The 25,773-nt window shown below is 40.6% G+C and overlaps 1 protein-coding gene across 10 annotated transcripts in view; it reads left to right on the forward strand.

The window, feature by feature from the left end:
• The window catches only part of EYA4 (EYA transcriptional coactivator and phosphatase 4), a 301,887-nt gene that overhangs the window by 9,597 nt on the left and 266,517 nt on the right, over positions 1 to 25,773 (forward strand). Inside the window, exon 1 of one of the 10 annotated variants that reach the window (XM_075597351.1) lies at positions 19,854 to 19,873. The exons of 8 other annotated variants lie outside the window; for them this stretch is intronic. The gene's annotated coding sequence lies outside the window, so the exon portion shown is untranslated. Of the gene's footprint in view, positions 1 to 19,853; positions 19,874 to 25,773 lie in introns of those variants that run through there. One more of the 10 variants, XM_075597356.1, reaches the window with a different exon arrangement.

The following is a 25,773-nucleotide window of genomic DNA, read 5'->3' on the forward strand; positions in this document are numbered from 1 at the left end:
ACACGTACCTGACGTATGTTTCACCAATAGGCTTCATCAGGGGCGCAATGAAACCTATTGGTGAAACGTACGTCGGGTACGTGTGACGTCAGCTAACCAGCGACGTCGGCTGATTCAGAGATGCGAGGACGTCCCTTTCATGTCAGAGCATTTCGGAGACTGTGGCCGTGGACAGCAAGAACGCTCTGACACTTGTATTTGTGTATCATCACTAATTTATGAGGAGTATATTTGCGATCTCTTATATTAATTTCATAAATCAGCCACGGAGTCAGACTTTCCTGACTCCAAATATTGGCAATCAGATTTCTCCCCTGGATCAACATCCTTCCCATTGTTTACTTATTTGGTTTATCCCTGTGTACCTTTCCTTTGTAAAAAGATATTCAACCTTTTTTTAAAGATATCTGTTCTATCTGCCATCACAGTCTCAATGGGTAAGGAATTCCACAAATTAAATTCTCTTACTGTAAAGAACCCTTTCCTTTGTTGCTGGTTAAATCTCCTTTCCTCCAACCAAAAGGTATGACCCGGTGTCGTTTATACTGCCCTTAGGATGAATAGTTATTTTAAAAGCTCCTTGTATTGTCCCCAAATATATTTGTATATAGTTATCATATCCCATCTTAGATGCCTCTTTTCTAATGCAAACAAATCTAATTTAGCTAGCCTCATAAATCAGATTATCTATCCCCTTTATTAATTTGGTGGCTCTTCTCTGCACTTTTTCTGGTTCCATAATGTCTTTTCTATGGAGTGGTGCTCAAAATTCTACTCCATATTCAAGGTGTGGTCTTACTACTGGTTTATAGACAGGCATAATTATGTTTACTTCCCTTACATTCATTGCACGTTTAATGCAAGATAAGATCTTGTTTGCCTTTGCAGATACTACATGACTTTGGGCACTATTGCTAAGCCTGCTGTCTATAAGCACTCCTAAATCCTTCTTCATCAATGATTCTACTAATTTATCCCCATTTAAGTAGTAAATTGCATAACCTAACTTTTATCTGTTTTAAATCTCATCTGCCATTTACTTGCCCAAGTTTCCAGTCCATCCAAATCCTTCTGGACAAAAATGTCATCCTTCTCTGATTCTACTACTGTACCTTTCACAATTTAGTGTCATCACCAATGATGGAGACTTTGCTCTCTGCCAATCTCAAGATCATTAATAATAAGTTAAAAAGCAGGGGTCCTAGTACCGATCCTTGAGGTACTCCACTCACAACTTTAGCCCAACCTGAAAATGTTCAATTTATTACAACTCTCTGTTTTCTATACTTCAACCAGTTTTCAATCCAGGTGCAAATATTTTTACTGAGTCCAATTTGCTTTATTTTATACACTAACCTCTTGTGTGGAACTGTATCAAAAGCCTTTGCAAAATCTACGTAGACCACACCAACTGCATTACCCTGATCTAAATTCCTACTCAAATAAACTAATAATATTAGTTTTGCACGACCTATCCTTCATAAATTCATGCTGACTATTACTAATAGTTTTTGTTTCTATTAGGTATTCCTGAATATTATCCCGTGCTAATCCTTCAAGTAGCTTCCCCACTAGTGATGTGAGGCTTACAGGTCTGCAATTCCCCTGTTGTGATCTAGCTCCCTTTTTAAATATAGGCACCATGTCTGCTTTCCACCAATCTTGTGGTACTAAGCCTGTGGAAATTGAGTCATTGAATAGTAAATGTAATGGTTTGGCTATCACTGAACTTAACTTATTTACTTTATTTTATCAAGCCGTCTATGAACTTCTTCCTCAGTTAACCAATTGTCCGTTAATATAGTGGTTGTGGCTTCCTCCAGCGGCACTACTATTGCAATTGATTCTTCCCTGGTAAATACAGAGGCAAATCATTTGTTTAATACAGTACATCTGCTTTTTCCTTATCTCCAATAATTTTAAAATGTATTCCAATTTATTAAAATCTGCCTTTCTAAAGTTTAAAGGCTTTAATGAACCCAAGTAATCTGTTTTTTTGATAATTTATTTCAAATGAGACCATGTTATGATCACTGTTACCCAAATGTTCCCAGACTCGAATATTTGTTATTACTTCTACATTGTTTGACATTACCAAATCCAGTATTACCCCTCTCCTGGTTGGTTCCTCAATAATTTGGGTCATGTAATTGTCTTTTAGCACCCTCAAAAACCTGTTTCCATTTATTGTAATGCGAATCTCATTGCCTCAGTCATTATCTGGATAATTAAAATCATCCATTATGCAAACATTACTTAGTTTTGATGCTTTCTCCAAGTGCAAAAGTGAAATAACATCTATTTGTTGGTTTATAGCATATCCCATCAAACATTGTCTTTGTACTTTTTACCAGCACTGCTAATTTATATCCACAAGGTCTCTACATTTTCATCATTCCCTTCATAAACAGCTACCCTTATAATAGGTTTTAGATCCGGTTTAACATGTAAACATATTCCACCTCCTCTTCTATTTGCTCGATTCTTCCGAAATAGGCAATAAGCATCTAAATTAACTGCCCAGTCATGAGTTTTATCCCACCATGTTTCAGTAATGCCTATGATATCATACTGCTCCTTTGTAGCTATTAATTCAAGCTCACCCATTTTATCTGTCAGGCTTCTTGCGTTAGCAAGCATGCATTTAAGGTTTTTTTCCATCTGTACTATTATCTTTTCTGCTCCTGCCTTTCTACTCCAATTGGATTTAGTCTTTAGAACTTCTGTAGTATTATTTGTATCTAATATGAGTGTCTCTCTGCGTGACAAGCTCCCACTTGCCCCCATTCTAACTCCATAACCCCTTGCTATTTCCCCATACTTATCTATTCTATTTAGTTCGTTATCTGTTTCTTGTCCCTCCCCGCTCCATCCTAGTTTAAAATCTCCTCCAACCTTTTTAACATTCTCCCCCTTAGCACAGAAGATCCCTCTTCATTGAGGTGCAATCCATTCCTACCATAAAGATAGCACCTCCCAAGTATCCCAAGTCCCCTCTGTGCGAGATGAACTAGTCCCCTTGCTGCTAGTGGAATCGGTCTCCCCCAGCCTTGCCATATCTGCTCTAACTCTCCCAATATCTTCACTCTATATGGCAAATCTCTTGGAATGGGTTAGCTCAGGACAGGCCTGCCTCTTCCTCTTCACCCTGCTTCCCCTTCTAACTGTTACGCAGCTTCCTACCTGCTACTCACTCACAGCTCCACCATCTGCACCACTAGTCCCAGCCAGGGCCTGCTCAGTGAGCACTAAACTCCTTTCAAGATTATAAATGTCCCTCGATATTGCAAGTTGCCTCTTCAGATCAGCAATCTGAGACTCTAAAGAGACCACTTGCTCACACTTCTCCCAGCGGTATGTTCCTGGAACAGGTGCTCCAAGTGTACATACAGTACTGTACATGTGACAAGATGTGCATTGAGTGGCATTTTCCATCCTGCTCATTGTTGCAACTATGGAGTTATACGTTCATAATGACTCTGCTTATGTCAGCTAAGAGACATCTAGATATATTTATCAGATATTTTCACATCACATTTCATATGTGCACTTTGATCGAATGGCAATTATCTGGTTAAGTCTGCATTTCGTTGAGTAAGAAGCTAGAGAGAAAACACTTTGGGGAAGTTTCCCTTATCTGCAACCAGGGCCTTAATGGCATCAAATACCAGGACATTAATATCTATCAGATATCCAGTCAATAGCATCTCATCAATGCAACAAGATTAATGCAGCAATCCCACATATTCATTTTCTAATTTTTAATTTTAGTTTAAAATGACAGAATCAGAACCCGAGGGAGTTTCCTGGAGCCAAATGGGGCAATTTTTATTTCAGGATAAGCACCGGTTCCCAAACTGTTTACATTTTTATGTGCCCGTGTTTCTGGTCCCTTTTGGGAAAATAATATGGCCATCATCCAAGCCTCACTCCCCATATAAAGCCACAATGTTATCAGAGCATGATATGGAAACTTTCTCATGTACAGTCTTATGTGTAGACTTGGAAGGCATGGTGATATAACATGGCAGCAAAAACCTTATCCATAAGGCACAGTTATATACTGAAGATTCCACAAATGCAGTAAAAGGCACTCTGTCAAACCAAATACTGAGGCATTTTGGAGCAGAATTCTCCCACCCCCAGTTTCCGTGGGGAAAGACCACATGAAGAATGTTTTAAAACATGTCTTTGCAAGTAATTTACAAGCCGTAAAACACAATTTCTGTGTTGTATTTTGACACCGTCTCTTGTATATAGACTCTTGTAATAATAATGATAGTTACTGGGCCAGACCATTGGCATATCAAAAAAACACCCATGAGATTAGGTTTATGCAGTTTTATCCTTTTATAGGGCGTATTCTAAAATATCCATTAGTGCCGATCTGTGCGTTCTGCACAAAAAGCCCCATTGACGTCAATGGGGCTTTCTGTGCAGATCACGCTGATCGGCGCTAACGGAGGTTACAGAATATGCCCCATAGACTTTTATTAATTACTAGCTGATATACCCGGCGTTGCCCGGGATGTAAATGTGTGAAATGATATGATGTGGTTGTTGTTAAAAAATTGTGAGGTGGGGTGGTGTGGGGGGGGAGAAGAGGTGGTGTGGTTTGGGGGGGAGAAGAGGTGGGGTGGTGTGGGGGGGAGAAGAGGTGGGGTGGTGTGGTGTGGGAAAGAGGTGGTGTGGGAAAGAGGTGGTGTGGTGTGGGGAGGGAAAAGAGGTGGGGTGGTGTGGGGGGGGGGAAAGAGGTGGGGTGGTGTGGGGGGGGAAGAGGTGGGGTGGTGTGGGGGGGAAGAGGTGGGGTGGTGTGGGGGGGGGAAGAGGTGGGTTGGTGGGGGGAAGAGGTGGGTTGGTGTGGGGGGAAAAGAGGTGGGTTGGTGTGGGGGGGAAAGAGGTGGGTTGGTGTGGGGGGAAAAGAGGTGTGGGGGGAAAAGAGAGGGGGGAAGAGAGGGGAGGGGGGGAGAGAGGGGAGGGGGGGAATAGAGGGGAGGTGGGGGAAGAGAGGGAGGGGGGGGGGAAAGAGAGGGGAGGGGGGAGAAAGAGAGGGGAGGGGGGGAGAAAGAGAGGGGAGGAGGGGTGAGCGGGCTGTTTGTGAGGTCCCGCAGAGTGGTGGCAGGAGGGGTGGTGATAGTGTTCTGTTTCTGCTGTCTGGCGGCGGCGATGGTCAAGGGCGGGCAGCCGTTGAGGAGGGCCAGAGGGGTGACAGTTGGGGGGGGGCAAGTCCACAGGGGTGAGAGGGGGGGGAGTGTTGTACTTATTTTTTGGGAGGGAGGTGTTTGTGTGTGTGTGTGTGTCCGTGTGTCCTTTGGCCCATCACTCCGCCTCAGGCCAATGAGAGGTGTGCGGGGGCGGGCGGGCCAAGGGACCAATGAGATTTCCCCTAGGGACACAGGACATCCAGACAGGCATACAGTGCTTTCACTAATATAGTATAAGACATGTTGCACTGGAGATGTACTGCAAGTTGCAAATCCAATTTGCACCTACATCCACAAATACTTAGCAAAGACTTACAGATGCAGCCATATGTATCCGACCACTTGCCTGAGAAAAAACTGGGGCTATGTTGCAGTAAACACTGTGAGATTTCTGTGAGACTATGCAGCCAGACTAATGGCCAATCGGATTAACACAGCGGGGGTCCCTGCGTTTTAATTGGACTACTGGGACCCCTGCTGAGTTAATCCGATGGGCCATTAGTGTGGCTGCAGAAATCTCACAGAAATCTTGCAGCATTCACTGTGAGATAGCCCCAGATTTTCCAAAGGAAAGTTGTGGGATACATGTGGTTACATCTGTACCACCTTGAATCGTCTCACTTAGCTCCATAGAAGATATTTCTAAAGCTCATCAAAACCAATTTGTAACTAGGTTAGCTAATGTGACAAAGCTGACTTTTGTTTTGCCAGTTACAAGCCTAAATATAGAGGTTTTCATAAACGTAAAGAATTAAGAATTTTTCAAAAGATTGCACACCTCCTGCTGTATTAAAGGATGTTGAAAAACGATATAGACTGCTTGATTGAAGCAGTTTATGGTATGGTTTGAGCGGACGTCAGATGAGGAGCTACCATCTTGGTAGGCGCCTTTCCAGACAGAACAGGATTTTGACAAATATGAGTTCTCATGCAGAGGAGTATTATTTCTAAAAGAAAGAAATTAATTTTCTCATTTTTTCTAAAAACTTAGATGAACACATTCACCATACCAAATTGGTGCTTTCTAGGCTCCGTGCCAACGCCTATACGCCAAGATGTTGAAATGTTTGTTCCACCAGACGTCTACTGCCTTCCTAGGCTATATTATCTCTAACCAAGGTTTTTCTATGGACCCAGAGAAATTGAAGTCTGTCCTCGACTGGCCGCTGCCAAATTCTCTCAATGCCGTGCAGCGTTTTCTCGGCTTTGCCAATTATTACAGGAAATTCATCCGTAATTTTTCTTCCATTGCTCTCCCCATTACTGCCTTGACCAGAAAAGACGCTGATCCCACGTCTTGGTCCTCCGAAGCCATTGACGCATTCGAGTTTCTCAAAAAAGCCTTCATCTCTGCACCCATCCTACGTCATCCTGATACCTCTCTTCCCTTCACATTGGATGTTGATGCCTTGGATGTGGGAGCTGGTGCAGTTCTTTCTCAGAGATCCTCTCCCCAAGAAAAACTCCATCCCTGTGGGTTTTTTTCTCGGAAATTCTCATCTGCCGAGAGAAATTATGATGTTGGGAATCGTGAGCTATTGGCCATTAAATTGGCTCTTCAGGAGTGGAGGCATCTTTTAGAAGGCACCAAGGAGCCTATTGCCATCCTCACTGACCACAAAAATTTGCTGTATATCGAGGGGGCTCGACGATTAGGATCCCGTCAGGCCCGTTGGTCTCTTTTTTTCCCCCGTTTCAACTATACCATTTCGTATATTCCGGGTACCAAAAATATCAAAGCAGGCGCTCTCTCTCGCCAGTTCGCCATGGAGAATGAATCCAATGAGTCCACGGAACCTATCCTTCCTGCCAAGTGCATAATCTCTGCCAATAATTTTGATGTCTTGGAGGAAATCAACAAAGCCCAGGTTCATATTCCCAGCAGGTTCAGGGTACCAGAGGGACGCTTATACGCAGCTCCACGATTTCGCCACAAGATCTTACTTTGGGGACATTCTTCTAGATCCGCCGGTCATCCAGGCTTCAAGAGGACAGCGGATCTTATTAAACGAACCTTTTGGTGGCCTAAGATGATCAAGGACATTTTTGATTTCACTAGTGCTTGTCCGGTATGTGCCCATCACAAACCTTCGTGTCTTCTCATGCCTCTTCCCATTACAGAGCAACATTAGAAACACATCTCTATGGACTTCATTGTCGAACTTCCAAATTCTAAGGGAATGAATACCATTCTTGTTGTTGTAGACAGATTTTCTAAACACTCACACTTTATTCCCCTCAAGGGTCTTCCTAATTCTGCTACTTTGGCCGATATTTTTTCCACGGAAATTTTCAGATTACATGGTGTTCCCATTTCTATTGTTTCTGACAGAGGTTCTCAATTCATCTCTAAGTTCTGGCGTGCGTTTTCCCAGAGACTTGGGATTTCCCTTCTTTTTTCTTCTTGATATCACCCTCAGACCAATGGTCAGACAGAAAGGATGAATCAGACCTTAGAGCAGTATCTCAGATGTTTTGTTTCCGAATCTCAAGACAACTGGGTGGATCTGCTACCATGGGCCGAATTTGCTATCAACTCTCTTAAAAATGAATCTACGCAAGAGTCCCCTTTCTTCATTAATTTCGGTTTTCACCCTAGCAGTCTTCCCCTCTCCTCCCCCCCGTCTGGCATTCCCCCAGCGGACTGTCATGTTTCTACCCTTCAGAATTTTTGGAAGAGGATCCTTAAGACCATAGAAACTGCCGTCTCAAGACAAAAAACAAAGGCAGATCGACGTCGTCAACCGGGCCCTTCGTTCAAACCCGGAGGCAGAATGTGGTTGTCCTCAAAAAATATAAGGTTCAAGACCCCGTCTCCAAAGTTGTCTCTGAGATTTTTGGGCCCCTTCAAAATATTAGAGAAGATCAATCCGGTCGCATACCGGTTGGCACTTCCTCCCACCATGAGGATTCCTTCCGTATTCCATGTATCCCTACTCAAACCTTTCATCCAGAGCTCTCACTTCCCGGACCGTTTCCGAAAACCCAACCCGGTGACCACTCTCGGACAGCAAGAATACGAAATTCACTCCGTAATTGACTCCCGTTGGTCCAGAAATAAACTGCAGTTCCTCGTCCATTGGAAGGAGTATGGCCAGACTCCTCCGGCAATTCCATCAGAAATTTCCTCAGAAGCCATGGCAGGATCGCCCGGAGATCGATCCTCAAGGGGGGGATACTGTGATGGTTCAGGGAATTCCTTCCTCTCCATGTGTCCCTGGCGCTGCGCTTTCCCCTGCCTCTGATATCCCTTCCTTGCCTCCTCGCTCTGTTTCCCCTTCCTCCTCCCACAAACTCCCGATCCCCTCCGCAGTACTCCCTGCTCGCGGCTTCCCTCTGTCTCCCCTCCGGTCCCCTTACCTCTTGCAGTCTCTCCTCCGGTTCTCTCCCCTCCCTCGGCGGGTGCCCCTGCGGTGCTCTGCGCGCCTCTTGACACAGCCTGTGCGCGCGCACCCTAACCTTACAGAGGGTGCGCGCACACGCTCCTCTTGTAAACCTTCCCAGAGATCTGGCTCCGCCTCCCATGCTGTACAAGCTATCTCTCTGGTTCACCTGTCTCCTCCCTCTCTCCTCACCTATCCCTGCTGCCTCTCACTTCACCCTCTGCTCCTCCTCTCTCTCCCATTGGTGTTCCCTCCTTTATAAACCCTGTCTGTCCTCTAGCTCATTGCTCTGCATAGTTTCTTGTAACCTCTGTGTGTGCAGTACTATGCTCGGCTCTCCTGTGTTTTTCAGTGTTTGTTCCATGCTCCTGCTTGTTCTTGGATCTCCCTGGCTTGAACTCTGCTTGTACTGGATTACCCTGCTCTCTCCTGCCCTTGAACCCTGCTTACGGATACAACCTTACTGACTTCTGTTATCCCTGGACTCTGGCTTACGAACATTACGATCCTGCTCTCTATAACCCCTGGACTCTGGCACATGGACATCACCATTCTTACTCTGAACCCCAAGGCGTTGCAAGTATATCTAACCATCTTTCTACAGGCCCGGCAACGCCAAACCACACTCCGGGCACGCCCTCACTGCTGTGGGTGCGTGGTAAAACCCTTCCCACCTTAGTACTGGGGACTGGTCAGGTCTGTGGGCATACAGGTGTTACAGTTTACTATAACTTATTTAACTCAGGCACCTTCTGATCCTCAGCAGACGCTTACTACACAGTGTTCACATATACAACACAATCCCCAATTAGAGCTGCGCGGGTGTAATTAAGTGTCAGTGATGCAGTAGTCACCCAATCCTGGATATGTTGGCTTATTATGATGCCGGCATCACACCGTGGGAGTTTATGTCGTACTGAATCTGTTGCAGGCTGCAGGCCTGTGTCTTTATAGACGTTACGGTTCCCCTCCAGCGGCGCGTGATCTCTTTTCCACTCTGGATCTGTAGCTGTCAGCTCCTGTTACCACGTGCACATGTGCACTCTCTCTGCAGACCTCAAATTAACCTGCTGTGCTCAGGTCCGCGCAGATCTGATTTAACATGGCTGCCTTTCCTTTTCTTAAAGGCTCCTCCCACATAGTCCCTCCTCTTCCACAGCCATTATTTTTGGCTGCTCTCGTGTCCATCACGGTCACAATGGAGAGGTACCTGTCGGGGCAGTGTGTGAGCTCACAGGTTACAGGTAGATGGGTCAAATACCTATGGTCAAATACCTATCATTCTGCAATTGAACGATTATCATTAGTTACGACAGATTGCAGTTCTCTATTTTTAAACACAATACTATAGATTCTATAGATACTATAGATCCTATAGATACTATAGATACTATATATACTATAGGGAGAAGGTGTGGCTCAGTCAGTAAAGACACTGACTGGTACTGCGTTTGAAGCACGGGAATCTGGTTCAATTCCCAGAGATGGCTCCTGGTGACCTTGGGCAAGTCACTTTATCTCCCTGTGCCTCAGGCACCAAAAACATAGATTGTAAGCTCCACTGGCAGGGATCTGTGCCTGCAATATGTCTCTGTAAAGCACTACGTAAAACTAGCAGCGCTATACAAGAACATGCTATTATTATTACATTACTATCTTTATAGTCATTAAACCACTTTGACTATAAGCTAAATTGAACTCCTCGCTTTTTAAGCTTTCTAGATATTTTCTTCTTTCTCTGCAATAGGGCAGGAAACTGCTCTTTCCTTTTGCACTATAATGCAAATGCTAATGTTTATTTGCTTATTATTGCTGAAATGTTTTCCTTTTGTCACCGTTTGTTGAGTGCACAATTTATTACTTGCCATGAAAGAATCTGCATCTTAGCTCAATACATATTATAGAGAAGAGATTAAAAGGATAAGTTAAATATATTCAGCGTATGCAGTCCACATTGGTTGAGAATGGCTTCATTTCACAATAAATGTTAAAAAAAATCAGCAATGAATTAGATACATAACATAAATTTTTTAATACCAAAACCTACGCTAATTTCTTTCTTTACAAATTAAATCTATTATTCACATACAGGACTTTACCTTATTAAGGAATTTAAGTACATATGTGCATGGAGTAACAATCTATGGTGTAGCATACACTAACATGTAGGAAGCTAAATACGCTTTCACACACAGATATGTATTAGTTATGGCCAACACAAAAATTCAGCATTGCCCTCATGAGGTGTAAAGGGCTTTTGTTTTCAGCATGTGTTATGTTAAAGAAACAATGTCACTTAATTGGCTACTTTCACACAAAAATAGGTTGCCCTACACTTTGACGTGGCATTTTCTATTTCCCTGCAAACAGTGATAAGTTCAGAGAGATTGTTCAAAATGTGTATTTCCAATTTTACTGAAACGTAGAAGTCATGTGTGTAACTTTCACAAAAGTGTTACCTGAATATTGTTTTAAATGGGCATTAATTTCTAATAATTGACACATTATGTATATTTACATGCCAAATCTCTAGTGGTCTTCAGATTTTCAGCTGCCTTCTTTATTGAAGTCAGTTGTAGTTTATTTAGAAGTTGATCTTTTACTCACCACAGTCAGGCTCTAACTAAAGTATCTGCAATTATTTGAGAAAATTATATTGTTACATAGTTACATAGTTGTGGATGAGGTTGAAAAAAGAGATGCGTCCATCAAGTTCAACCTATGCAAAATTTAGACGACAGACACTTTATCCTATATCTGTACTTACAGTATATTGATCCAGAAGAAGGCAAATAAAATACCCCAGTGACATATAATCCAATGATATGTCATAAGGGGAAAAATAAATTCTTTCCTGACTCCAAGAATTGGCAATCAGATTGCTCCCTGGATCAACATCCTTCCCATGTATACTTATTTGATATATCCCTGTGTACCTTTCCTTTCTAAAAGAGGACCAACCTTTTTTTGAACAAATCTATTGTATCTGCCATCACAGTCTCCATGGATAATGAATGCCACATTTTAATTGCCCTTACTGTATTGTATTGTATGTCTTTATTTATATAGCGCCATAAATGTACATAGCGCTTCACAGTAGTGATACATGTCGTAATCATATAAATAACAAATAATATAAATAACAGGTCATGGGAATAAGTGCTTCAGACATAAATGTAACATTAAGGAAGAGGAGTCCCTGCTCTGAGGAGCTTACAATCAAATTACTGTAAAGAACCCTTTCCTTTGTTGCTGGTGAAATCTCCTTTCCTCCAACCTAAAGGAATGCCCCTGAGTCCTTTGTACTGCCCTTGGGATGAATAGTTATTTTGAAAGTTCCTTGTACTGTCCCCGAATATATTTGTATATAGTTATCATATAGCTCTTAGACGCCTTTTTTCTAATGTAAATAAATCTAATTTAGCTAGCCTCTCCTCATGAATTAGATTGTCCATTCACTTTATTAATTTGGTGGCTCTTCTCTGCACTCTATCTAGTTCCATAATGTCTTTTCTAAGGCCTTCCCCCCAACATGACTCCCTGTCGCATCTCACCCAGGCCACAAATCGCTGCCGCTAAGGCGCGCGCTCACCCTGGATGCAGCCTAAGGTGTGGTGGCCAAAATTGTACTCCATATTCAAGATGTGGTCTTACTAATGCTTTATAAAGGGGCATAATTAAGATAAGATCTTGTTTGCCTTTGCAATTACTGCATGACTTTGGGCACTATTGCTAAGCCTGCTGTCTACCAGCACTCCTAAATCCTACTCCATCAAGGATTCCCCTAATTTATCCCCATTTTATTTGTAAGTCGCCTGTTTATTCTTGTTTCTCATATGTATAACCTTACATTTATCTGTATTAAACCTCATCTGATATTTACCTGCCCAAGTTTCCAGTCTCTCCAAATCCGTCTGGAGAGAAATGATATCCTGTTCTTATTCTACTAACTTACAGTACACAATTTGATGGAGACTTTGCTCTCTATGCCAACCTCAATGTCATTAATAAACAAGTTAAATTGTTGGTGGTGGTGCTAGTGATATTTTAAAAGGATAGGATTGATTTCTGTTTTCAAGATTAGAAACCCTACAGAGAAATATTTTTCACCATTTTTGGTTAAGGAACCCTATAATTATATTGTGAAATTATGAGGAACCCCAACCCTCTTTAATAGTGTGCCGGAGATCAGATGCATTGTAAGGAACCCTAACCCTCTCTAATAGCACGTCTTAGATCAGATGCATTGTAAGGAACCTGAACCCTCTCTAATAGAGATTTTGAGATCAGATGCCTTGTAAGGAACTCCAACCCCTTCTAATAGCGCGTCTGAGATCAGATGCATTGTAAGGAACCCCAACCCTCTCTAACGGGCCGATTCACAAAGCAGTGATAAAATCAGTGCTTTTGGATCAGACTATGCATTTTTGTTATCTTGCACTATAGCATGAAGCCAAAAACGGATTCACTAAGAAATGAAGACCATTTTTAAAGGCCGAATAAAAAATTCACTATCGTTCGACCAGTTTTTTGTATCAGTGCTATCGCGCTGTAAATCCTATACTGCTGCGGCCAAGTTTATTCGAGCATTTGCCCGTTCTTGGCCGCAGCAGTAGCCTGGCGCGCGCCCGAGGGTGACGGGCGCGCGCCGAAGCAGCGGAAGAGCGCCCTCCGATCGGGGCGCTCTCCCTACCGCTGCCAGGTCCGCCGGGTCCCCCAGAACCCCCTGCCGCCGTCCCGCGATCGCGGGACACCAGGGCTCCCTCGGGGAGCCCTGGACGCGCGTGCAGGGGGCGCAGGCTCCCGAAGACGCGTGACCGCGCGTCTATGACGCGCGGCACGCCGAGGGGCGCCCACTAGCAAGCCGGGAAATCTCCCGGCTTGCGGTACCGGCCACACTTTAATAAAGTGTGTCGGTAGTGTAGTGCGATAACTGATAGAAAAACTGTGTCTCCATGCACAGCTATCCCCTGTGGTTTGAAATCTCCTGCGTCACATGACCAGGGGATTTAAATCCTGCAGGGGGATACCGGCACCCCATAACAGGGCCTGTATCTCGGGAAGTAGGGGATCCCCAAGGCTGAAACCAATGCGGTTCAGCTCAGGAGACCCCCTGCTCATGTATACTAGTATCAAAACCCCAATAACAATCAAAAATGTCACTACCGTAGCGGCTATCCACTATGGTAATGAAGCTGCTTTAATGTAATTTTTATTAATAGTCTGCGGGAGCAGGGGGTCTCTCACGGCCGTATAAAAGCCTGTGCACCTCATTTGATGGCGGGATGTGAGTGTGAAGAGCACACAAAAAGATCCCCAAAAGGGCGCACTGCAGACCTGAGTGGTATTAAATCATGGTCCTTGAGCCTTATATCTATCCCTGGCAGCATGCGACCTCATCCATTCATTCAGGGGTTTTGAGCGAGGCACCACAATCTCTAATAACACCTCATTTGATGCCAAGAACCTAGAGAGTGAAGACCTCCTTCCCAAATAGGATTACAATGGCATTAAAGATGAATATGGATGAAGATGAAGATACAGAAGAAGAAGAAGAAAGAAGACCCCCAAATGGATTACAATTAAAAGATGAAGATAAATAAGAAAAGGACTTTGGACTTTACCTGAGTCCCGTTGCTGTTTTGGATCGTGGATTTGTTCGAGAGTTTGCTGAGACCACGGGAATCGGAGGGTGAAGACATCTAAAGGTAACAAAAAAACATTGAATGTATGTTATTTTTATTTTACAGGTTTTTTAATTGTGTTTTTTAATTGTATTTTTTTTATTGCCCATTGACTGCCAAGGTATTTATGTATGCCCCATTAGGGCTATACATACATACAGTGACAAGCAATGCGTTTTTTTTGGCAAATGCTTGCTTGTATTTCTTTTAAATGTATTTTTGTTCTTTGCTTTGAAATATTTTTGCTATTTATTTTGTGTTTTGATTTTTAATGGGGAATTTTTGTGGTGTTTTCAATTGTTTATTTCTGTTACTTTTTTTATTGTTTGCTTTTTTATTTGGTGTTTAATTTTTGGTCTTTTTCTTTTTAATAATGGTGTTTATGTCGAGTTTTCTTTTCTTTTTTTGGTGTTTTAATTTGTAATTATTTTGTTTATTTGATATTTGTTTAATTGATTTCTGGTAATGTTGTGGTGTTTACTTGTTTATTGTTGTATATTTGGTTATTGTTATGATTGCATTGGCTATTGTTGGTGGTTATTTAATTTTTAGGTTAACCATTGACTGCCACAGTGTTAATATATATATTATATGGGCATGATGTACCCACTGTGCCAATCAATTGGTTTATTGGCATTTGTAATGTGTTTTTTTTTCTATGTAATATGTTTTATTTTGTGCCTGTTTTTTTTTTTTAGCTTCACATGATGTACCCACTGTACCAGTGAATGGGTGGAGGGTGTGGTAGTTGAAGGGAGGGTGATTAGGCTTCCAGGGTGGGTAGTGGGGGAGGGTGGGTTAACCTCTTTATTACTATAGCGGTTACTAACCACTAAGGTGATTAAGGAGTTAAGGGCCATTAGATTGTATTTTTTTATTGTATTCTTGCTGGCAATGGAGAACATGGACGTGATGAGGATGAGGACGGCCTTCATTATGTCTGGCTGGCAGGGGTAAGTACAAGTTTTGTTTACTTTATTTCTGCTTGTTAATGTTTTATTTTAAATGGGCAAATGCACTATTATCCTTATCTGGATAATAGTAATTTTGCCCATTACTGTACTGTATATATTGGTGGGTGGGGGGGTGAGATGTACTTATTTCAAAGTATTGCACAATTTTTTGGGGGGGCACAGGATTGGTACCGCAGACCAGCGGGGACCACCAGAGGGACCCCAGAAACCTGCAAGATCACCCGAGGACCCCCAGACACCCGCAGGGACCACCCAAGAACCCCGGGCACACAGGGACCATTCAAGGACCCCTGGACACCCTCAGGGACCACCCAAGGACCCCTTGACACCTGCAGGGACCACCCACAGACCCCTAGACACCCACAGAAACCACCTGAGGACCCATGAACAGCTGTGGGAACCACCTGAGGACCCCTGGACACCCACGGGGACCACCTGAGGGCCCCAAGACACCCGCGGGGACCACCCAGGGACCCCCGCCGACCTCTTGTATCAGTGCTATGTTGAAAGAAATAAAACATGCTTTTATGCATGTCTCAATCTCTTTTGCGCTAGTCTTTACCTGGTGAAAAAATGTGGCGAGCTTTTATAGTATGATTCAGTTATCACTGCTTTGTGAAAAGAAGTTACTGGCGAAAAACAGCAGGTTTGACAGTTTTTGGCCTATTGGGAGACTTTTTTTTCACTGACTGTTTATGGGGGATAAAAATCCATTATAGCGCGATACTGCACTGTTATCACTGCTTTGTGAATAGCAGAGCAGGTAGTATCCCGCTCTAGGGGCATTTATCCCCCTTTAAACCACTTATCACTGCTTTATGAATCGGCCCCTCATAGCGTGTTTGAGATCAAATATGTTGTAAATTCTTCTAGATTTGGTACCATTTTTTTAAGTTACTTGAAAAATGCCGGGAACCCTTTAGGGATGCTTGGGAACCCCGAGGTTTCCAAGGAACCCCTGTTGAAAAACACTACTATAGAGCCTAGGTAATGTGACCTAGGTGATGTTACAGGATGACATTGTGATTATCTATGGGAATTTCTATGTTGTTTTGTTACCTGTGAGCACTTGTAAAATAATCATAACTTCTTGTTCTTCATGGGAGTATAATCTGTTAATGGATTTTCTCTTCACATTGACTTGTCAGGTATCTGCACGTTTTCACATGAAATTACTAAAATGTACTGATTTTCTAAAGCTGTTAATATACAATAACTTGAGGGAACTCACATACAGTAGCAAATGTGACTTGTTGATGTCACTGCCGATATCACTGATGGGCCCTATGACATCACTCAGTCTCGTGGTATATAAGTCAGTAGATAGCACAGGACAGCACCTATTCATCGTCTGCGAGAAAGTGTGCTCATCCGAGGGATGAACAAACAGACAACTGATAAGAGGTAATAAAATACAACAATCATAATGCACACCAAGTTATGTTTCAATGATGGGCTAGTGGATGCACTGTAAATGAGTGTGGTCCTGTTATAGTTTCCTGTCTAGGAAGTCACAAAACCAAGTAAGGAGCATTGGCCGAACACAGATGGCAGATTTAGAAGAGATGTTTGGATAAATACATTTGTTTTAAACCTCTGAAGTACACTCGTGAATCTATATCATATTGTGGGTTTTTTCCCAGTATTGTTTGTATAATATGGAAAAGAAACAAAATGCAAGGGACACCAATAATGTAACATTGTTTGTAGTGCAATAAAGGTTACAATGGTAAACACTGCACTTACATGTAACAGGTAAGTTAAATAAGAAACAGCAATATCTCAATATATTCCAAACTGGTCCTCCAATCCTGCAAGACGCACCCACCAGCCAGGGCCCAGTCAGTAGTGGGAAGATGGCGTCACCCACAAGGCTCTACAACAAGAGACGGAAGCTGGGGAGGTGCAGAAAGCCTTCCATGTGATTGAAATACCATCAACCTAATTCATCAGGAAACTGCCCCTTCCCATCCTAACTGACAGATACGTGTTTCAGGAGACACTTGGAGGACTGCTTTTGAGGATAGTGAGAAACTACTGTGTTCTTTATACACATTTAACGTACCTGTTATAGTGAGTGCAATGTTTACCATTAAACATTCATTGCAGTCTAAACAATATGACACAATTGGCGTTGTCTGCGCTCTTCTTCTTTCCATATTGATTACATTTGAGGATTGAAGCACCTCTTGGGAAGTGCAGTAACTGTGGACGCCTGTGAAATTTAAAGAGGAGCTAGCCTCTGTAGAGGTGTGAAGTGCTGCATTTGTTTGGACTCTGGTTGAGTAAACACTGTTTGTGCACAGATTTACCTTGGACACTAACCTTTGAAGTGAGATTTTTTTTAAAAGTGTTATTGTTTATTAGGAAATACGTGGTTTTTATTTATCTCATGTTTAGATATTTTAGAAACTAGCACATTAAATTGCATGTATTCCTTTGATTGGAAGTACCGTATAGAGACATTCTTTTATTATTGGATTACTTTCTCATCTCTATGTTGAATGTATTTTGAAAATATCATGTATCTATTCACTGTATCTTTGGTGTGTGGTGGTGGGTTTCTTTCACTTTGATCTACTTAACTCTTGATTTTGGTTCATGACTTTTTTCGTTTTCAGTATTACAATGGTTTCGATATTAGATTCACATCATAAGGATTAACATTAGCACACTACCTTTTTTCCGCCCTTATCTTATTAGTATCCTAATAAAATAATGTAGGTAATTTTGTGGTTAGAAAAAACACAATATGAATCATAAAAGGAAATGACATGTATGAAAAAGAAATATGCATATAGAAAGATATGCAAATTTATAGGGTTTTGGGTTGCAGATCATCAACACTCAATGATGGATCTTTTATACTGTCATTTAACTCAAATATATGTTTCTAAGTGTTCCTAATGAACAAATGAAAACATGACATACCTTTATTGTGTTGGTAACAATCACATTTTTCAGATACATGTTATAAAGAGGACTCACTAAACATTAAATTGACAAATATTTACATATTGCAGTAGACCCTTACAAATAACTACACACAATGCCCTTGGTTTCCGAATCTCAAACAATTAATTGCATGTACAAAATGTTGACAGACAAAAGATAATATAACTGGAGAGTTAGAGTAAATATTATTCCAGTCATCTAACATTTCTGAACTGTGCATTATAGGATCAAAGCAAAGAAAAGTTTGCTTTGACATACAGTGTACTAGAACATTTTCTGTTTGAAGCTACAGTACAATAAATCTAAGAACGCTTGTTATTCGTATTTCGTATGTAACGTAAAATGTTAGTTTGAAATACAGTACTTACCACCTTTTACTTGGCTGAGTATTGATGCTGAAAAAAGAAAAGCAATTCAGAATTTTCTATATCACTCAGCAATATCTGCATCATTTATTGTAATTCTTCCCTAACTCATCATACCTTTGTACTTTATTAATGCAGAGTAAATTAGTTACTTCAGCATTAGGTGATATCTTTTTTATTTGGACTAATAATGAATATTATAAGACAATCTTTCGAGAGTTCTCTCTCTTCCTCAGGTCAGCAATACGGATTTACAAAGTTTCCATGAGCGTAACATGGATGTATAAAAAACAAGATAACAATCTCAGTATGGGCGACCTGAGGAAGAGAGGGAGAATTCTTCAAAGCTTATCTTATAATATCCATTGTTAGTCCAAATAATACTGAAGTACTAATCTACTCTGCACTTTCGCAACTGGACTAACACGGTTATTTCTATTTACTTTAATAATAGATGGTGAAAAATAAAAAAATACATTCTTCAGAAAGTGTTTTGTTTTCATACAATCAGACATATCAAACTTCGAGGAATCTAACTCTTTGCTTCAATTGAACATTTCTTGATACGTGCGGTACACTACATTGTTGACCACAAGGTGCAAAGAACATGGTTTATTAGATTTGTAAAGGATTAAATTGAAATTGAATTATTGCACAGGAGTTATTAAACACTGTGGTGAATACAGATCTAACATAGGAGACGCAAACTCCTTTTTCGGGGGAACTCTTAAGTACTACTGGTAACCTTATTAAATGGCAACTATTTACCATTGCCCAATTAATTATTCCTGATTGCCATTTTTTCTTTAATGGAATGATGTAAAAAAGCTCTTGTGTCCTATTCTTTAAGGGTTTCCCTCTTTATTTTACTTTATTTCAGATGTTTAGTTTATCAATGCAATTATTAATGATGATACTTCACAAGGACATTGGCATTAGGGGACATACAAGATACATTTAAATAGACAATCAAAGCAGCACTTTAAAAAATTTTTTCGTTCTCCCGTGATCGATCAGCAAAATCCTGCTTCCTAGGATTCACTAAATGGCTGCCTCTCAATTTCAATCAATCCTTCAGTCAGCGTAACTCAGCAGCTACAATGTATTTTTATATTACTAATGTAAGGAACATTATCTATTGTTACAGTTCGCAACTCAAACTGCTGGAAATACTGGCAATTACTGGAAAGTGTTACAAATATATTGCACTACTGAGGAGGTCTGCTAATACCTGCTATACAAATCAAAAGATGCTTACAATAAAACTCATTAAAAATGGCATTACGAGTTGAATAAAAAAGAAATCCAGTAAGTACAGGCATACCCCGCATTAATGTACGCAATGGGTCCAGAGCATGTATGTTTTCCAATTGGGCGAGGGGAATCAGCGTGTCACACAACTACGGCGGTTTGTAGGGCTGAATAAGTGTCCGTACTTGTGAAGCGAGCGTATGGGCGCAGGGGAATGGTGCTATTGTATATATGTCCATACGCGTCCGTAAAGTGAAGGTCCGTATTGCAGATTATGCCTTTATTATCTAATGCTAAAGAACTGATTCATTGAAGAAAAAAAAACCATACATGTACTGTAGGATATTGGTTGGATTGCTCCTTTAAGAGGTTAAGGTAAAAACCATGTGAGTAGTCCTTATTGATGTATTTTTGTTGTGATAATGTGTCAAATGAAAAAAGATTTGATTTCACACAAAGTTGCAATGATTGCGCCGAAAAACAAGTTACATTGAAAATAAAGTTTCTTTGCTTTTTTTAAATATTATTTTCTAATGTTTCACATTACCTTTCACATTTAGCTTTGTGTATTTGAGTCCATACATACTGTACAAATTTTGAAACTTCTGCACAATAAAAGGAACTCCATCTATATTTTACTACAGGCTTGGTGAATTATTGGCAGAAAGAAAGTTGTGGCTAATTTATTTCAGTTCCAAATGAGAAATATTTCTGCACTCAGGAGGTACGCTGCAGTGCTCATTGTTATAACACCATGAATTATTGTAAAACTGTAACTGTAATGGTTGTTATTTTAATGGATTGCTCTTATAAAAACTGCTTTGGAGGCCCACTTAAGAAATGAACTTTCTTTAGAGCAGAATGTTTTTATTATACAAATTACTTCCATGGGAAGGAACAAATTGGGATTCTGTAAAGATTTATAAGTTTAATGTTACCATAGTTAAATTAAAGTATGTTAAAACATTCTGAAACAAGTAAAGAAATGTACAAAGGAACATATCTTCAAGATTATTTCCTATGTAAAAGCCATGCTAAGGAGTTAATTGTAGCTGTACAAATACTGTAATAGAGAATGCATGATGCTTAAAGTACTGTAAATACAGTACGAGGAAAAGATTGATTAAGATATTTTATCATTTACTTATGGAAAGAGATTGGCGAAAATTTGAGCCGCAAACTGTCTGGGGTATTTTGAACAACATTCAATTTGCAGACAAATCTTCAAAGGTGTATTACTGTGTATTACTGTAGGATAGTAAACACTTGGATGGATGCTCCTAAAACCGCCATCTTTTTTGCTTCGCTCTCCCTTTCTGCGAAAGGCATAACATCTGCAGATGAATGTTTCTACATTAGATTCGAATGTGCAGATTTTCGTGCTCCAATGTTCAAACATTCAAGCCTCCGCTTGCTTGCGGGAAAATGTTTTAAACATAAAAAAGAGGAGGGGGTGAATATGCCGATTCGAGACTGAGCCGCGAAAATCCAGGGCTGCAGAGAAACGCCACAAATGTAAATGTCTCAGAAAAAATTCACCCATCTCTACATATGGAATAGAAATGTTGAGCCACATAATGATCTCAATGCATCTTATCCAATTTACTTGAGAGATCATGAATGCCACCAATCAATGGCTTTAAGTAAACTCCTTATCTCTTAATACAATCATGTGAGAAGATAACAATGGTTATGTAAACTCATGTAATAGGGCATCCAAAAGTTACATCTTGTATTACATAAAGCTAGGGAACAATGCACAAAGAACATTTTACAGAAGAAACAGCAATTCCCAATACTCACAGATACGTGTAGTTGCCGCCATTCATCCTGGATATTCAAAGATGGCTGCAAGTGTCCCCGATGACACTGCAGTTTCCTATTAGCACCCGGGACCAATGCCGATTTTGGCAGCAATTTTGATTACTTGAATGGGAGAGAAAACACTGGAAACTAGACGTGTAAGTATCTTGGCAACTGATCCCTTGAGCTACAAAATGGCACACTTTAGCTTTGCAGGACCACCAATTTTGAATTCTGCAAAAAAATAAAAAATAGCAACGGGATTGCTTCTTTAAGTGGATTGAGAGAAGTTTGACTATACTGATTTTGGTCAGATCTCAAGGTAAATTATGTTACAGAGTTTCTTTGTTAAAACATAATCCTCTATCCCAGGGATGCAGAGGTCCCACGCGGTCCCCTGGCATTTAATTTAAATGCCTTGGGAAGGGCGTGGGATGTCTGCAACCGCCCGCGCCCCCCCCAAAAAAAATCTCGTGCCCCCCAGTTTGCGCACAGCTGCTCTATCCCATACAGAAAGTGACATACAGTAGATCTGATGTCTTATCCTGATAGCACATCTAAGCTAAAGAATATTCAAGCTGCAGTAAAGTAGAAGGATACTCCACCTTCTCTACCATTTATTTTGTTTTATATTTGTCAACTGAAAGCCTTATTCGGTACAGCACAGTTACAAATACCAATGTACAGTAATGTCCACTGTACAAAAAAAAAACTGAAATAACTTGCACTCATCATTAGTATTTTCTTTAAAAAAAAATCTTATTTTGTATGCACTGGTGCTCAGATCCATCACCTCCACCAAAAGGCTTACAGACAATACAGAAACAACAATGGTTTGGAGACATTTTCACAAAAAAAATAATAAAGGAGGTTAAACTAAATACGTATAGACATCTACTGCTCTCTGGCCGTATACTTTTCAATATATTTGAGTGCCGATCCAAACCATTGTGTTCCAGTAATGTGCACTGTACATTACTTTTCTATGTTGCTCCCATTTTAATTGAGCAAAATACAGTGAATTCAGTTCCACAGTGATCATTCCTTAGTGATAATTTACTTCTGAAAAATAAATGTATCGTATACTGTAACAGGGATTTATCACTGTTTGAGAGAAACTGCCTCTAAATCCAGCAGCGAGCTGGTTAATTGCACACAGGCAATTAACTAGACTCCACCTGGAGAGCTCTGTAAAAAGCCCGTTGTGAGAGAGATTCCTTAGCTCACATTTGGGCTGACAGAAGGAGACCAGAGAAGCCTGCACACAGACACTGTCTTGAGCACAAAGGCTGTGCTGAGATAAAGACATCCAGACACCAGAGACCTATATTTCCTGGACACCGAGGACCCAGAAAACTGCCAGAGGCTGACATTGAGGGCCACCTGCTTAAGGTACCTCCTGAGACTCTGAGGTCATAGGCTAGTAATGGGAATATCCCTCCAGTCCTGCACATAGGGTCTGGGAAGTTGTTATTTTGTTGTTTTTGTATGTTTTGCCTGGATATAGGAACAGGCTCAATAAAGCCAAGATATAATTTCACCCAAATCGGTCTCCATTATATATACCTCTGCACACATCTCTTACATGTACATTAACATAGTATTTATTTGCTCTTTACATACTTTAAAAAAAAAATTCTGTTGATGTTTCCCTTTGAGCCGTGAACCTCAGGAGCACTACCGAGGCAGCACTCTTTACATCCATCTATACCACAGCAACACAAAGTCTGGTAACAATTTCACCCTTTCTCGGCCTGATTAACTATAAAAGGGACACATAAACATTTTAGTCGATAGGTTGAGGGAGGCAATTTGCATTCCTTGCTTGGTATATTTATTTCCATATTATAGATATCCAACATACTATTCATATAAATGTGATAAATAAATCACACTGTTGCTTTAATGGCATTTAAAAAAAATAACAGGTTATGGTTTAATGTTAATCAAAACACCCATTCTGTAACTGACACCATTTTCTGTTCACAGCTATTAATCTGGGTTAAGGTTTTTTTAATGAGACAATATTAAGTTACTTACATCCCCATCTGGGTTTAAGAAAATGTACAGGACTTGCTGTTTTGACATGATCTCGTCATCGACTTTGCATGATTTCACACGCCTCCTCTCTTGGATATTAATATAAGTCCACAGAAAGATAAGACTTTCCAAAGTGCATAGATTTACAACGTGGAACATCGAATTGACTAAGATTATAAATAGAAGGGCTATTTAAAGAAAAGAGAAATAATCAGGGTTAAAAGGTTCATGCCTTTCAGATCTAAAGCTTTTCCTTCTGTGGGTGCTGTGAAAGATGTATAGTAGTAGACTGGGGTTTTCATTCTTCAACCATAGGTGAAGTATATTCCATTTTATGTCTCTTTCAAGTGTTAATCTCTGATTTACTGATTCTGTTAGTTTGAAAGTGTCATGAAATGAATGGTATGTTTGAGGAAATAAGTTTTGAGTTACATAGTTACATAGTTACATAGTAGATGAGGTTCAAAAAAGACTTCCGTCCCTCAAGTTCAACCTATGCTAAATTTAGACAACAGATATTTTATCGTATATCTATAGTTATTGATCCAGAGGAAGGCAAACAAAAAAAACCAGAGTCACATCATCCAATGATATCTCATAAGGGGAAAAATAAATTCCTTCCTGACTCCAAGAATTGGCAATCGGATTAATCCCTGGATCAACATCCTTCCCATGTATACTTATTTGGTATATCCCTGTATACCTTTCCTATCTAAAAAGATGTCCAACCTTTTGTTGACCAAATCTATTGTATCTGCCATCACAGTCTCCATGGGTAATGAATTCCACATTTTAACTGCCCTTACTGTAAAGAACCCTTTCCTTTGTTGCTGGTGAAATCTCCTTTCATCCAACCTTAAGGAATGCCCCCGAGTCCTTTGTACTGCCCTTGGGATGAATAGTTCTTTTTAAAGCTCCTTGTATTGTCCCCGAATATATTTGTATATAGTTATCATATCCCCTCTTAGACGCCTCTTTTCTAATGTTAATAAATCTAATTTAGCTAGTCTCTCCTCATAAGTTAGATTGTCCATCACCTTTATTAATTTGGTGACTCTTCTCTGCACTCTCTCTAGTTCCATAATGTCTTTTCTTAGGATTGGTGCCCAAATTTGTACTCCATATTCAAGGTGTGGTCTTACTAATGCTTTCTAAAGGGGCATAATTATGTTTACTTCCCTTCTATCCATTGCCCGTTTGATGCAAGATAAGATCTTGTTTGCCTTTGCAGCTACTGCATGACTTTGGGCACTATTGCTAAGCCTGCTGTCTACAAGCACTCCTAAATCCTTCTCCATCAAGAATTCTCCCAATTTATCCCCATTTAATTTGTAATTCGCCTTTTTATTCTTGCATCCCAAATGCATAACCTTACATTTATCTGTATTAAACCTCATCTGCCATTTACCTGCCCACGTTTCCAGTCTCTCCAAGTCCTTCTGAAGAGAAATTACATCCTGCACTGATTCTATTACCTTACACAATTTAGTATCATCAGCAAAGATGGAGACTTTGCTCTCGATCCCAACCTCAAGGTCATTAATAAACAAGTTAAAAAGCAGGGGTCCCAGTACCGATCGCTGAGGTACTCCACTCATGACTTTAACCCTACCTGAAAAAGTTCCATTTATGACAACCCTCTATTGTCTGTCCTTTAACCAGTTTTCAATCCAGGTGCATATATTATTACTGAGTCCAAATTTCTTTATTTTGTACACCAACCTCTTGTGTGAAACCGTATCAAAAGCCTTTGCAAAATCTAAGTAGACCACATCAACTGCATTACCCTTGTCTAAATTCCTACTTACCTCCTCAAAGAAACAAATAAGGTTAGTTTGGCATGATCTATCCTTCATAAATCCATGCTGACTATTACTAATAATTTTGTTTTCCATTAGGTATGCCTGAATATTATTCCGTATTAAACCTTCAAGTAGTTTCCCCACTATTGAAGTCAGGCTTACAGGTCTGTAATTCCCTGGTTGTGATCTAGCTCCCTTTTTAAATATAGGCACCACATTTGCTTTACGCCAATCTTGTGGTACTGAGCCTGTGGAAATGGAGTCCTTGAATATTAAATAAAATGGTTTGGCTATTACTGAGCTTAACTCCTT

Source organism: Ascaphus truei, chromosome 4 (genome assembly GCF_040206685.1).
Source record: "Ascaphus truei isolate aAscTru1 chromosome 4, aAscTru1.hap1, whole genome shotgun sequence".
NCBI classification, from domain to species: Eukaryota; Metazoa; Chordata; class Amphibia; order Anura; family Ascaphidae; genus Ascaphus; species Ascaphus truei.